Here is a 15,854-nt window from a genome sequence, read left to right as displayed (position 1 = left end):
CAGGGGCACTGCGTTTCACCTGACGCGTCCTAAACAACCTAAAATCAGTTTGATATTCTATTACCAATGAGTACATTATTAGTCAAAAGCTTTATGAATACTAAATTGAAGTTTTTTTAGGCTGGAATGGCAAAAACAACCATGCAGCAAGACATTTCTACGCAAATATACAGCTTTAGAAGTCAATCAACCAGTATAGCCTAACTACTAAAATGTAACACATAGCACACGTTAGCCTTTTCAGCAAAAAACAATCACACGTATAGGCAGTTTGTCACAGAAGCAGACGCATGGTATCAGTCCGTCGCCCTCCTGCCGGCCGCACAGTAGCAGACGAACAGGTTATAGGTAGCGCCACCTACGGCGAGCGATTGAACGAGAGCGGGGACACGCGCTCCCATAGGAACCCCGCTATCTGAACAGGTCAGGAGTGTAGTAGGTCATGATCCTAGGCACTCTAACCGCACGGTAAAGATCCTTACAAGTTAGTGAGGAACTTTAGACCTTTCGTTCCCACCACCCAAACGTCCCCCAAAAAATGTCCAACACGGCGATTCTGTTGCCGTCTATTCATACGTTTTCAGTCAAGTCAAGCCGGTTTTAGGCGGCTATTGGGTGAACCGAACGCTTTTGCCTCGAAAAGGTTCGTGCCACCCGGTGGCAGCAAACGCGGCCCAGCAAACTTGAAGACAGTTTAATGAACTTCATGGCGCAAAAGAAGAAGCACTCCAAGCTCACGGACTTTTTTCATGTCAAATAAAGGGCCGTGGTCGTTGCGCTGTGTTTCGTATTTTCCGTGCTTTGGAGAACAAGTCTGTTACGAACTGCTTGTCACGATCTCCGAAAGCTCTCAGTGATGTGCGGAGTATTCAGGTAAGCTTCAGGTAGGCATATTTTATATTTAGAATTATCGATGTATCGAACTATTTTAAGATCCCGTTGGAGTTCGATATATTCGGGATCGAGTGTATCTACAAATAGCCGAAGGAATTGACTGGTCAGTGATGTTTATGATTAGGCGCGGGTCATATCGTTGTGCGCTGCTGGCTGAGGCACTCTTTTATTTGCTCTTTACAAGTTCGCGCTTGCTCTACAACACGTCACAATGATCTTGACAAATATTGAAGTAATTGAAGATTCATCGTAGAAGAAAATGCTTAGCATGCGTGATATATTCATTAAAGCTGGCTATAAATGTATGTGCATATATCAAGTAGTCATGTATTATATGAGAGGCACTATAGCTTGTTTTTAAAAGCATGCAAATATGAAGTATAATGTTTGTTTACATTGCATGCAAGACACCTTGTTGCTGTTGCAAACACATGTCTACATTTTTTGTTGGCGTACGTAAAAATGACACCACAAACAGCACTGTTGTATTAACTCATCTGAAGGTTTCGCAATTTATTTGCTACAACCCATTCACTTCTACATTCCTGTTGCTGACCTCATCATCTTTTACCATTGGTAATATGGTTCATTACATACCCAGACACAGCCTCAATGCTACATGGACTAACAGCGATGTCATAACCAGGGTTTTATTTGGGAGGGTAGTGTCAGCATATTAGGTTTCTCCACCCACTTGAATGTTCTATGGATGATGTCTGACAAATTTTTGGTGCTTCAGCTCCCTTTTCCACCGCTTCAATAATTGTTAGCAGGAAAGCTTTTGTTTGGTTGTGTTCACAACAGTTCAGTGAAAGGCATGTTTGAATGAAATGCATTTTTTGGATGCCAATGAAACCATGAATCATGTTCACTGATGCATATTTGTGCTAAAGTATACCATCTTTCTCATCACTCAATATGGCAGTCTCTTCTGGGGAGTTTGAATTCCTCTAACCATTTCATATTCTGCTAGCTGGCACAGAGTGCCAAATGCAGTAAAACATGGGCTGCATCTAAGGCAGTCTCTCTATGATCAGTTGAGGTGTGCATGTCTCCTTCTAAGACACATTTGCAGCTAGCAATCTTTTAGGGCCATAATTGTATCTTTAAATTCAAATCATTTATCACTTTTGAATTTCATGGATTCTAAGGTTCTTGCAAAGAAACCTTGCTGAAAATGTAAATGTGCTGAAATGTGTAAGGCTTCAGAAGAGAAAATGTTTTATTCCACAGTGGGCAGAGATAACACTTCTGTTTGCTTTAACTCTGGCTACATAAACAAGAACAGGCACAAGTAGCTTAATACGCTGTGCAAGACCATTATATTGGTGCGAGACATGGCCTTGGCTTTAACTAGCTGTCCTTGGGACAACTTGTGATACAATTTGTGATGTCTTCTTTTTTGGCTGCCAAGTTAACCATTATAGGCTGTTTTGCAAAATCTGCCATATTATCCTGAATTCAGACTGGTGTGAGAGTGCTTGAACTTCAGCATTTTATTGCTTTGTATGCATGTCCTGCAATTCTTAATATGCATGTAATGTGTGCCTTCACATTTTGCATACACATGGTCATGGCACCAATTAACAACAATGAAGTGAGCACCAGAATATGTGTGGGCTGCCACAGGGGCGTAGAGACATGTATTTTTATTTTTTTTTGGTGAGCGGGAAATTGGATTTGGATTTGGAAATTGGATTTCTGCTGCTCCAGCCATCACGATGTATACTCCACTCAAAATGTAAGACACTGCAAAATCATAGTCCGGTGTGCATGCATACGACCTTGAACATGCAAGCAGTGACCACTTCTCTTGTGTTCTCTGCACTGGCACATGCTTGTTGCACACCTGTTCAAGATTGTGACAGTGAAATTAGTTCTGGCAATGCTGTCTCAGAGGTAAGACTGTGTACACCCTTAGGAACACCATGGTGGAGCGAGCAGAGGTTCATATCAAATGTAGTAATAAACTGGCAACACCATGGTGATATAAACACACTTGCACTAATTTATTACATTATTATTGAGGCAGACATCACACAGCTAAGCCTAGTTGTGATCGCTTTTCGTTATTGTCTACATAGTTTTCTCGTTGGTCACAGCACAGGAAGAAAAATTCCTCTGTGGGAGCACCATATTTTAAGCTTGCATGACTTCAATGAAGCACTGTGCGAACGGATATATTGAAAATGTCAATACTTCGGGTCCTATAAATGGTGAATTTGTTGTCACATTCAGCCGGTGATCCTGCAGGAGCTTTAGCATATACTCTAAGGTCATTTTGCATCAACAATGTCACATACAATAGTTTAACAATGGTTGTTAATGGGCAAGATGATGCATAGCTTCAGGGAGGTAATTAAGCTAAGGGGAAAATTATAGATGCCTAAGCACCACTTGAAAAAAGAAAGAGCACAGAAAAAGAGCGTCAGTCGCAGCTGAACTACAGAAAATATTTACACTGCACCACACATTCGCGTCGTCTAGAATTTTCCCTAATAATGTTATACAAACCTGCCCAGCAACAAGTACTTCTAAGGCAATAAAGTGCAGAATGACACTTGCATAAGACTGGAGGAAACACAGGACGCGAGTTAACTGCCATCTATCTTTGTTTGTGCAGGGTGTCTACCAACCTGGGAAAGTCTGGGAATTGGGGCCTTGCTGGAAAACTGGAGGAACTTTGGTAAAACCTGGCTAATTCATGAAACTGGTGGCAGTCTGTGGCACCATCACAAAAATAAGCATTACCCTTGATCAATACTCAAAAAGTCACTCCTTGACTGCAACTACAGCGAACAGCTAGAAGAGGCCTAAAAAAAGGCAATGCATAACTGTTTCTTCTTAGTGTACAAACAAAAGGATACACCGACCAAAGTAACATTGTTGATGTTTGGGCACCTGATATTGTTCTGAATGACAGCCATAAGAAAGGTACATCGTATTTAAGTATGACTAGGTGCGTGATGTAAGCACCAAAAGTATATGGTCAGCGTTCCATAAATCTTATTGAGGATATGTGCAGCTGTGTGAATGTGCAGGGATTCCAGGTGCTGGCATGATGCAAGCTTGTTTTTTTCGACCAGAACACGGTTGCTTGACCAGTCAGTTTGAAAGCCTGTATATTCCACATGTTCAGCGAGGGCATTCAAGGCCACCCATGATTTGGTGACTTCAATTTGAACTGTTGTGTTGTTTAACTCTTTCATTGAAATCACAGGTCTCATAGACTAACATGTTGTCACACTCGTGGCAGACTACAGTGTAAAGAAGACTACAGAAAATTTCCGCTCGGCCCCCGCAGGGGCGCCTGCGCAAGTAGGCGTTTGGTGCGTAGCGACACCACGGGCTCGAGCTAACGGGGGAGTTTCTACTCCCTCCCACGCCTAGCCGTGCGTGGCTTTGCCGTGTCCGGGGAAAAGGGCATCCTAGGGGTTGAGCTGACACTGGGTGATCGGACCTTTAAGGCCCCCCAGCAGAGGCAACAAACCCCTTTGGCCCCGGCTTCACGTAGACGGCACCCCTGGGCTGACCCACCCAGGGGAAATCGGCAGTCACCTTTTCTTATCTCTCTCCCCTACAACTTCGTCTTTATCTCTCTCTTTTTGAGTCTGTCCTGTCTACTTCTCTCTTCTGTTTACTTCCAATTTTCCTGGTGGCAAGGGTTAACCTTGTGTAATTACTCAACCTTGAGTAGTTATATTTGGTTATAGTGGCAATGTACGGCTGGCGTCTGCAGCCTTATGCTATTAAGTGCTTCAGCGTCCCCTGGTTGGACTCCATGGTGGGTGGTCGCCATTGCTGCCGAAAAAAAGAAGTACACTACTATGGGAACACCTGCATTTCCCCGTCTCCTAGATCGTCTTCCACTTAAGAGGGGACGCACCGATGAAATATCAATTTTCAGCCAACCCAGACAATGCTTTCCAAAATTCCATGTTGTGCACAGCGAAAATTCAACAAAACAAGCCAGAGCCATATCTCCATTTCTTGTTGCAAAATCTCTGACTGAGGTCTTTGGCCCAGGATACAAGGTTACAAAGATGGCTAGCGGAGACCTTCTCCTTGAGCTGTCTGAAAAACATCACTATGAAAAACTTGGCAGTCTCGTAGCATTTGGTGATATCCCAGTATCTGTTTCACCTCATAGATCAATCAACACCACACGCGGAGTTGTTTCAGAAGCAGACCTTCTTGAAATGTCTGAATAGGAACTGCTTGAAGGGTGGAAAGAGCAAAATGTCACGGATGTAAAACGAGTCGTCATCAGACGCGACAACAAAGAAATACCTACCAAACATTTAATACTCACTTTCGCATCTAGCACACTGCCGTCATCTATAGACACAGGCTACATCAAACTCTCTGTCCGTCCCTACATTCCCAATCCAAGATGGTGTTATAAATGTCAACGATTTGGTCATGGCTCACTGAACTGCCGGGGTCAGAAAACTTGTGCAAGTTGTGGTAGCCACGGCCACCCATCTGATAACTGTGTTACTACGCCTCACTGCGTGAGTTGTGATGGGGAACACGCCGCATATTCACGTTCGTGTCCTCACTGGAAGAAAGAAAAAGAAATAATTACTCTTAAAGTCAAAGAAGATATCACATTCAAAGAAGCAAGACGAAGAGTGTCGCCATTTTACGGCACAGCATATGCTGATGCGGCGTGTCAGGGGGCAACGCCGCACCAGCTCTCGCCACCCCTTCGGCCAGCGCAGAGCAAGCCATCGGCTGTGGCGCCTGCCACCAAGGCGGTAGTAGTTCAGTCTACTCTGCCTCCAAGCAAATTGAGGCCGGAGACTCCAGGGTCTTCTAGTCTCAAGGCCTCACCTCACCAGGCGAGGCCTAAAATCCAAACCACCAGCTCGCATGTGCGGGCATCCAGTGCCTCTGAGGAGGCAATTGATACAACGGTACCCTTGGTACCGAAAGAGCGGCGCGCCAAAAAACCAATAACGGGGCCGGACGACCATCCTGCCACCTGAATGAACGAGCTCACTCCAACACAGGATACTCTTTGTACACACAGCAGCATCTCTCTTGTTTAAATATGCAGACAGAAATATTACAGTGGAACATTCGAGGCCTTCTTCGAAACCTCGATGACTTACAAGAACTCCTCCATGAACACAATCCAAGAGTGCTGTGTGTACAAGAGACACACTTAAAACGAACAAACACAAACTTTTTACGGAACTACGTAATCTTCCGAAAGGATAGAGATGATGCCATGCCACCATCCGGTGGTGTAGCGGTTATAGTTAGTCAAGGTATAGCATGCACACAATTACCCCTTAAAACTTCCCTCGAGGCAGTGGCTGTCCGAGTAGTTATTCTAAACAAACTTGTCACTGTCTGTTCTTTGTACATACCTCCTCCTCATTGAAAAACTTCGTACATACCTCCTCATTGAAAAACTTCAATTCCAGTCTTTAATAGACGAACTACCTGAACCTTATCTGGTCCTTGGGGACCTGAACGCACATAATGGTCTGTGGGGTGACTCTCGCTGTGATGCACGAGGTCGTCTCATTGAACAATTCCTCATTTCATCAGGTGCTTGTCTTTTGAATAGAAAAGAGGCAACATACTATAACCTTGCCAACAAAACTTACTCTTCCATAGACCTCAGTATCGCATCTCCTTTACTTGTGCCATTACTTCAGTGGAAAGTCATAAGTAATCCATATGGAAGTGACCATTTTCCTTTAGTTTTGAGTACACCAATAATATATGAATGTCCTCCACATGTTCCCAAATGGCTGGTAAACAAAGCCGACTGAGAACAATTTCAAAAGATTACTCACTTAAGTTGGACTGACATATGCGGATTAGGCATAGATGAAGCTGTGCAGTACTTCCTGGCTTTTCTTACTGACGCAGCAGCCAAGTGCATTCCACAAACATCTGGACTGCCCGGCAAACGACACATCCCGTGGTGGAACAATGAGTGTCAGAATGCGCGAAAGGAACAGAACAGGGCATGGAGGTTGCTGCGGAACTCGCCGACAGCGGAAAACCTTGAGAGCTTTAAGGAAATAAAATCTCGAGGCAGGAGAACGCGTCGGCAGGCCAGAAGAGAAAGCTGTCGCAAGTTTTTATCAGGGATAAATTCATATACACAAGAGGCTAAAGTCTGGAACATGGTTCGTAGGGTAGCAGGAAGACAAGTACACTCACTCCCACTCATAAACACAGAGGGTGACAGCCTGGAAGATCAGGCGAACTTCCTCGGTGCACATTACGAGCAAATGTTTTGCTCGTCACACTATACTGAAGCTTTCGAAAGATATAAAGTAAGGATAGAAAAGCAGAAACTAGAATACAAGTGCACAAATCACGAGGCATACAACCAACCTTTCAACTTAGCTGAGCAACAAACATCACTAAACTCTTGCAGTAATTCTGCCCCAGGCTATGACCGTGTCACGTATAAAATGTTGAAAAACCTGCCGCTCAAAACACGAAAAACTTTACTCTCTCTATGCAATGCTATCTGGCTTTCTGGCACCATCCCTGCTTCCTGGAAAGAGGCTAATGTTATCCCTATTTTGAAACAGGGCAAGGACCCTTCCTCTGTTTCAAGTTATAGGCCCATTGCACTAACCAGCTGCCTTTGTAAACTTTTTGAAAAAATGATAAACCGCAGACTTTTATATTTTCTTGAAAAACACAATCTGCTTGACCAATACTAATGTGGCTTTCGAGAGAGTAGATCCACCACCGACCATCGGGTGCGTATCAAGGCACAGATCCGAGACGCTTTCGTCCACAAACAATACTTCCTCTCTGTGTTTCTTGATATCGAGAAGGCTTACGACACAACATGGCGTTTTGGCATATTAAGAGATTTGTCTCACCTGGGTGTGCGCGGTAGAATGCTTTCCATAATCGAGAGTTACTTGTCCAATCGGAAATTCCGTGTCCGTGTGGGCAGTATTCTCTCCCAAACATTTGTGCAAGAAACAGGAGTACCGCAAAGTGGTGTACTTAGTTGTACACTTTTTATTATCAAAATGAATTCCTTGCACCTGTCCATCCCCCGCAACATGTTCTATTCCACATATGTGGATGACGTCCAGCTTGGCTTTAAGTCATGCAACCTAGCAATGTGTGAGCGGCAGGTTCAGTTAGGTTTAAACAAGGTCTCCAAATGGGCAGAGGAAAACGGATTCCGGATGAACCCAGAAAAAAGCACCTGTGTCTTGTTCTCCCGAAAGAGAGGCGTGCACTGAGAACCTGACATTGAACTGAACGGTCAACGTCTGTCTGTCAATGCGGAGCATAAATTCTTAGGCTTAATCTTGGACAACAAGTTGACCTTCGTACCGCACATCAAGTATTTAAAAACAAAATGTTTAAAAGCCATGAATGTTAAAAAGTGTTGTCACGTACTACATAGGGTAGTGACAGGCAATGTCTCATGAACCTGTATAGAAGCCTCATTCGCACCCGCTTAGATTATGGGGCCGTTGTTTATCAGTCTGCGACTCAAAGTGCTTTGAAAATGCTGGACCCCGTGCACCATTTGGGCATCCGCCTTTCTACGGGTGCTTTTCGCACCAGCCCCATAGAAAGTCTTTACGTTGAGTCAAATGAGTGGTCGCTTCATCTGCAGAGAACTTACATGTCCTTTGTTTATTTTCTTAAAATGAAAGCAGACAAGAAGCACCCCTGATACTCTACTATTATTGATTTGTCGAGCTCCATTCTGTTTCAACACAGGCCTTCGATGAGGCAGCCCTTCTCAGTTCGCCTGAAGGGTCTAGCTGAGGACACTGGAGTGTCACTTGAACACAGTTTAATGGCTCCTGTAGCATACCCGCCTCCGTGGCAGTGGCATACTATAGATTGCGATGTGTCTTTCCTAGAAGTTACTAAACATGCGCCTATTGCTCACATCCGAACTTACTTCCTGGAACTTCAACACAAATACACACGTCCTGAGTTCTTTACAGATGCCTCCAAGTGTAACTCCTCTGTGTCTTACGCTGCTATTGGCCCTTCCTTTTCGGATGCTGGCCCTCTACATCCAAGCACAAGTATCTTTACAGCGGAAGCTTACGCGATACTTGTGGCAGCTAAACACATCAAATAATTACAGATACAAAAAGCAGTAATTTATACAGACTCCCTCAGTGTGGTAACGGCTCTGCACAGTCTTAAAAAACAAAAAAAAAAACCCTGTCCTCGTCTCACTTTACTCCATTTTATGCACGCTCTACACACTCAACCAACATGTTGTAGTGTGCTGGGTGCCAGGGCACCGTGAGATTCAAGGCAACGTGATGGCGGATCAGCTTGCTGCATCCGTCCACGAAAGCACTGCCACTACACCCATATCAATCCCGGCCCTTGATCTTAAGCCGTCTCTCAAACGAAAGCTCAGGGACTACTGGCAGAGCAAGTGGGATAGACACATACAAAACAAACTACACATTATCAAGCCACACCTTGGCCATTGGCCACCAGTATCAAAATCACGTCATACAGAGGTAACATTAACGAGGCTCAGGATAGGACACACATACACGACACACTCATATCTTTTGTCCAATAGTGATCCATCATTGTGTGACAGATGTGGTGAAGCACTAACAGTTCTTCACATTTTAATTTTGTGCAAACAATTGTAATTTGTGCAAATTCTGTTGCACAAATTTTAATTTGTGCAACAGATATTTCAAGAGTAGCACACTCTCTTCTCGTTTCATTTCCTTGAGATGGTGTTATTAAATTCATGACTATTTTTTATCATTATGTTCATAGAAGAGTACGTAAATGAAGGTAGCATGAAGGTAACCAAAACATGCAACTTAGCTTCACAAAAAAAGCCTACTGGCTTTTTCAGCTTGCCTTTGTTGTACATAGCCTCGTCACTCCTCACAAGAGTGTTCATGCTGTCTGAGACGCATCTGGAAGCTAAGTTGCATGTTTTGGTTGCTGACAAGGAAGGCTTCTTTTCAACTCTAGATGGCTCTATGTGTAATGATAAGGTAGCCACTGGTTTGGAAAAATGCTGAATAAATCATTTTCTGAGCAACTGCAGCCAATCAATTTAGGTGAATGGACATGCATCTTAACTTTCACATGCAAAGTCTGGTGTATCCCAGGGATCAATCGTGGGACCAGTTTTGTTTCTCATTTACATCAACGACATTGGACATGGTTTGTCATCTACTATCAAATTATTTACATACAACTACATCATTTATAGAAAAATTGACAGTACCCAAGCTAACGAGTCATTATAGTTGGACCCTAATAAACTCGCATTTTGGTGTCACCATGGCAAATTAACACTTCCAAAACGAAGGCCATGACGTTTACAAGAGCATATAAAACAAAAATGAGTCAATATGAAATTCAAGCTCTCCCCATTGGAAAAGTATCCCTATTTAAGTATCTTGGAATTCATTTATCTTCTGACCTGCCTTAGAATAAGTGCATCGATATCATAACTAGTGAGGTGTCAAAAGCACTTGAATTTATTAAAAGAAACCTTTACTTGGTGAACTATACCTCTGAAATGCTAGCATACACTACACTTGTCCGTTCAAAGATAGAATATGCATCCATCATCTAGAACCCACATCAATCATATCTCATCGATTAACTAGAATTAAAATAAAATGCAGCAGGATTTATCACCAAGTGGTATTCTCGCAACTGCAGCACTACAGATATTACACACTCACTTTCATTACCCCTTCATGAAAAACGCAGACTGTCGTCACTGTTGTTGCATTTTCGTACATTTTATCATAGTAAATGTGCCTTCATGAAGCTTGTACAAACACACCTCATAATATTTTGAAACATATTGATCACCGATTCAAAATACACCCTTTTTTGGCACACACAATTATGTATCAACACTCACCATTACTTCGAAGCACACATCACTGGAACACACTGCCAAGCGACATCCCTTGATTCATTGATCGTGCCATCTTTGTAAACCAATTCGATATTTTCTTGGACATATGACTTACCTATCTGTGTGAGTTTGTAAGTGCATGTATGTGCTTATTTTTACTCTTCTTTCATTGTAAATATATTTTCTCCTTAAAGATGATAGTCTTGCTTGGGATACTCCAACGCAAAAATTTTGGTCTGTCTGTCAGCAAAAAGGCTCAAGTACGACCACATCCACAGCATCCACTAGTATTGCTCAAGTTTCTGCGTTCATACTTGTACGATTGTCAATAAAAAGCAAATATTGAGCATATTTGAGGCACAATATCAACACTTCGATATTGTGCACTGTGTTTATTTATACTAGAAAAGGTATAAAGAAGTAATTCTAAGCACTGCAGCTGACAATGCGATGCTTCGCACGAAAAGGCGAGTCTCCTACGCTTTGCTAAGACGATACTGTGCTGCTACCTATCTTGAAATCTGCAAAATATGGCCTCCAAGATTGCACGCATGCTGCGTGTTCGCTATAACAAAGGCCATCCTTTCGTTTTCTGAAATTACCGCCAGATGGCGCTCATGTCTCACTCAACACCTCCAGGATCCCATTCATCAGTTTTCTCGTGCAAAACATCAAATAAATATTTCTGTCTATTCACTTTTTTCAGGCGAAATACAATAGTCTTTCGACGACATTTTTAGTCTAATATGCAGATAGGGGGCAATTTTTTTCATGGCAATTTTTTGTATATATATTTTTTTGCACTGAAGCTGTGTCTCTCTTATTGAGTTTTCATTCCTGCCACAATTTTTTTTTTCCTTTTGCATCGTTGTCTATAGAGCTGTATTTTACTTTGTTTACCACTTTAATTTTATAATGGCAATGTTCTGATTTGCAAATTTATTGTATAACTAAAACCCCCTGTGTAATGCCTGAATGGGCCTTTAGTGTATATATTAATAAAAAAAAGTGTTGATACAAAAAGCGGGTGACTGAACGAATAAGTTTATGCCCTGTTACTAATGCTTAATCAGGAACGCGTAGCGGCAAGTGTGAAAAAAGCAAAAGGCAAGAACTATCAGTTTTTATTTTAGTGAAGATTCATGTTGGCACTAAGCGCTGTTGTTTCAGAAAAAGACACTTGGTAAATAAATGTTTCAGAGTATATTCAAAGAAATTTGGAGCGTTTGAAGACTTGTGATCCGCTAAGAATTTCTAACTCAGAATCTATCATCTTATCACTAAGGGAACAACCTTCTTTGTGCCGTAATTCATTCGGTATAACGTAAAAGATTTATATTATTGTTTGCCCCAATGTGAAGATTTGAAGTGTATAAAGCAGTACATGAGAGAAGATAATGATGAGTTGTTGTTTCAGTGCCTGTGTGGCATCTCTATTGCGTCGTTTTTAGAGCTCATGCAGGCCACCTAAATTCTACCGTTGTGTCTTGAAAGGGAAATAATCCACAAATCTGGTATCTGCATTGAATCATGAATATACCTGTAATTAGTTATATTTTTCTTGGGTATGTAGACGGGCACCTGCAAAAGCATTTGAATTGGTTATCATCACACACTGTTTGATATGTCCATGACTTCGTAGTTCTACTGGACATTAACAAGTGCTCTGTACTGGTTGCTAATATAAAGAAAGATGTCAAGGAAAACGAAATGTCAGCGTTTGACTTTAGAGTTTCAAAAAATTGATGAGCTACAGTTTCTCGATTTAAGACAGGCTTTTGTCAAAGATCACATATATAGTAATACCAACCTAGATTCATGAAGCCAATTCTGAATTTTAATTCTGGCCACTCAAAACCATACAGGGAGCCATTGCGTCAACTGTGCTGGGTGCCGCTCTTCAGAAGTTACGCGAGCACCTTATGGCACATGCATTTGATACACAAGTTGCTTGCCTTGCAAATTCTGGCTTTCCGGGTGACGTGATTTGCTCCTTGTCGGAAAAACTTATTTCAACGATCGAGAAGTTTTATCATTGTGATTCTAGTGCACCAGAAATTAGCAAGAAAAAGAGGCAGGCAGTTATCTCATACATACACAGGATAGCACATTGTTTGAAAAATGTTGGTGCTCGTTATTGCATAAACATGTCATTCTCAGCATGTAATAAAGTGCATAATGTGTGTACTTTGGTGGATAAAGCATTGTGTCAGCAGCCAGGGAAAGGGAACAAATGTGTCTCCAGTCATGTCCACAGATATGCTCCTTGCACTACTGGCGTGGTTTATGGGATTTCACTGTCTTGCAGCTGCGAATATTTAGGTGAAATGGGGCGTTACATAAACATGAGCTTAAGAGAGCATCAGCTAATGCTATCAGATGCTAAAATCACGTCTGATTTGGCAGCTCGTTGTAGGAAATGTGGATGTGTGCTCAGGGCTGGGCAGAGATGCCCGAAGAAGTATTCTGGAATACAGATATCGAAATGCGTAGTTTGGAAGCATAAAATACAGATACTGAGATAAATTTGTAATTCATGTGACAGGATATTTCAGAGATACATTTGCAAAAAGACAAAAAAGTATTCCAGAATACATATACTAAAATACTTTTCTCTATGTTGGGGATAGTTATACTGCATACAAACATTTGTTATGTGCAGCATAATATTTAAAATGTGCAGCACATTGAAACTTGCAAATGAAATTGATTTATTATATTTTCGCCATTCTCTGAGTGTCATTAAGGCATTACAAAGGATGCTTACACTGCACATAATTGTTAATAACACATATTTACAGATATCAGTTGCAATAAAAAACTATGCCATATGAGAGCATCAGTCACACGCATTGTACACTGAAATCTGGAACTCAACAGCAACAGTATTAGTTATTCTTGAAGGAGCATAGTTCAAGCGAAGTGCTGGAACCATAAACAAACGAACTTCCAGTTGAAGGTTTAGTATTTTCTAGAAACATCTTAAAAAAGGCAAAAAGAATTAACTGACAAAACAAAGAATGAGAAAGGAAACTCAAAAAGACCTCTTTTGAATCAGTGTTTGCCCATGCTGGCGTTTTTCAGAAATGCTCTGCAGAAAGAAGTATCGAAGATGGCACACGGCACCAAATTTTTTGGATGGTTTGTGGCTTCCGCAATAAGCTCCAGTTTTTCAAATGGGCGCTGCAAAAGAAAAGTGGAAAAAAAACGAGAAAAACAAACACTACTCATTCAATTGGCATGAGGAAATACATTTAAAAAATGGTACCCATTGTGCAGTATACAATACTCCTCACAATGAAAATATCTGCGCTGGAATTCAATATAGCAGTATAACATTGTTGTCACGCTGAAGCAGGCCATCATTCAAACAGATCATGGGATGCGGGTAGCAAAGCAACTAGCTCGCTTTCAAGAAGGTAGGAGTCAGTTTCGCCCTCAGCAGAAATGTAGAAATGGTGGGTGCATATCTTGCCGTGGACTGCCAAGGTCACAGCAGAAATTTTTTTCCCCATTGTCAACACGTCTCAGCTCATTTACTAAAAAACAAAAGTAACAAGGTACCCATGTCCAGGATAGTATCGCGATACATGCGATACACTGTAAAAGTATTTCACTATTGAGATACAAATACATTTTTTAAAAGTGCCTCGATACAGCAATACAGACACTCAGAAGTATCTCTTAAATACTATTGCGATACTACCCAGCCCTGTGTGTGCCCCACTTGTAGAAAACAAATATCAAATATTGACATGTTGATTAGCGCATGTGTGAAGTAGCTGGAACATTTTCCATTAGATCTAACAACAAGTGCATAAGTATTTCATGTAACACTCGTCTAGATGAAGAACATAAGGTCTTAGAGAAGACATGAATCATTCTGTATTGTAACACATGTGTATCTGTGCACAGTTTTGAGGAGTTAATATTGTCTATATATGTTCTTTCCTTTTCCAAATAAATTTCAGTTGTGAAATCAGCGCTGTGACCCTCTCTGACTGCTTCTAACGCGTTCCTTTGTAAAATATTCTACGGTGAACACTCACCAATTTGCCTAACTCACGATTCTGCATCTTTTATTTACCTATGGAATCGGGGAAGCTGTTGCGGTCTGACAGATTCCTTTTTTCCTCCCCATATTCAAACATCAGTGCTTCAAACGCTACCCCAGCTTTTATTGCAGGTGTCTGAGTACTTTCATTGTGCTCCACCCAGAGAAATAAAATACCAACAAGCATGTGTGCATTGTGTAAAAAAAAAGAGGGTGAAAAAAAGGATAAAGTAAATTTTGCTGTACGGTTTCGTTGTAGCGACATTGTTGTTAGTCGTTGTCAAGACAAGGTTGCATAAAATACGTAAGTGCTTCTTTTTGCTGAAAAGTATATTTTAGACATGTACAAATGAAACGGGGATGCGAATCATTAGTAAATGCAGCAGTCTAGGTCAAGGTAATCAAATCCAATCCTAAATGGCCTGCAGGCTATAGCCATTATAATGAACTAGAATGTGCTCCAGTAAGCCAACTGGCCGGGCTGCCGCATTCTTGTTTTATATGAATGCCGCGAGATAGCGCCATCTTTACGTTTCCTAGCAGCATTGGCTGCACTTTCGGACTATCGCAGGCTCCTTCAAACTTGCAGCTGCAGTTGATTTTATTTGTGTGGTTGGGTTCTAATTGTTCCAAAAACCAAACAGCCAATTTCCTCAGTGCCTGGGTCACAAGTTTTGTTTTGACCAGATACACACATTTTTTCATATTTACCACATACACTCGCAACATTATGAGTGTGTGTGCAAAATGTGTTCATTTGTTTCATATGAGTGCCTCATATTTTATTTTTTTACCGCTAAAGTGTTCTTTCCACTGCACATTTTTCCAAGCAGACATTATGGTCATGAAGTTTGCTTTTAATCTATGTGAAAAACCTGAAAAAATCACTAAATTTGAAAAAAATTAAATTGATAAACACCCTGTTGTGGCTTTGCAAGCAAGTATGTTAGGGAATAGACACATGTGCAGTATGGAAGTGTGCAATGTCACAGTCATGTGCTGTCAAGAAACGTCACATAC

The 15,854-nt window shown here is 41.6% G+C and overlaps 1 long non-coding RNA gene across 1 annotated transcript; it reads left to right on the top strand.

Annotated features, from left to right (window-relative positions):
• The first annotated feature begins 472 nt into the window (after nucleotides 1-472).
• Nucleotides 473-14,764, top strand: LOC119183363 (uncharacterized). The gene is made up of 2 exons (XR_005111371.2): nucleotides 473-873; nucleotides 3,518-14,764. It is a non-coding gene; the product is annotated as an uncharacterized LOC119183363 (long non-coding RNA).
• The last annotated feature ends 1,090 nt before the right edge of the window (nucleotides 14,765-15,854 follow it).

This window comes from Rhipicephalus microplus, chromosome X (assembly GCF_043290135.1).
Source record: "Rhipicephalus microplus isolate Deutch F79 chromosome X, USDA_Rmic, whole genome shotgun sequence".
NCBI lineage: Eukaryota > Metazoa > Arthropoda > Arachnida > Ixodida > Ixodidae > Rhipicephalus > Rhipicephalus microplus.
The sequence above is the reverse complement of the archived record's forward strand: the minus strand, read 5'-3'. Positions and strand labels throughout refer to the sequence as shown.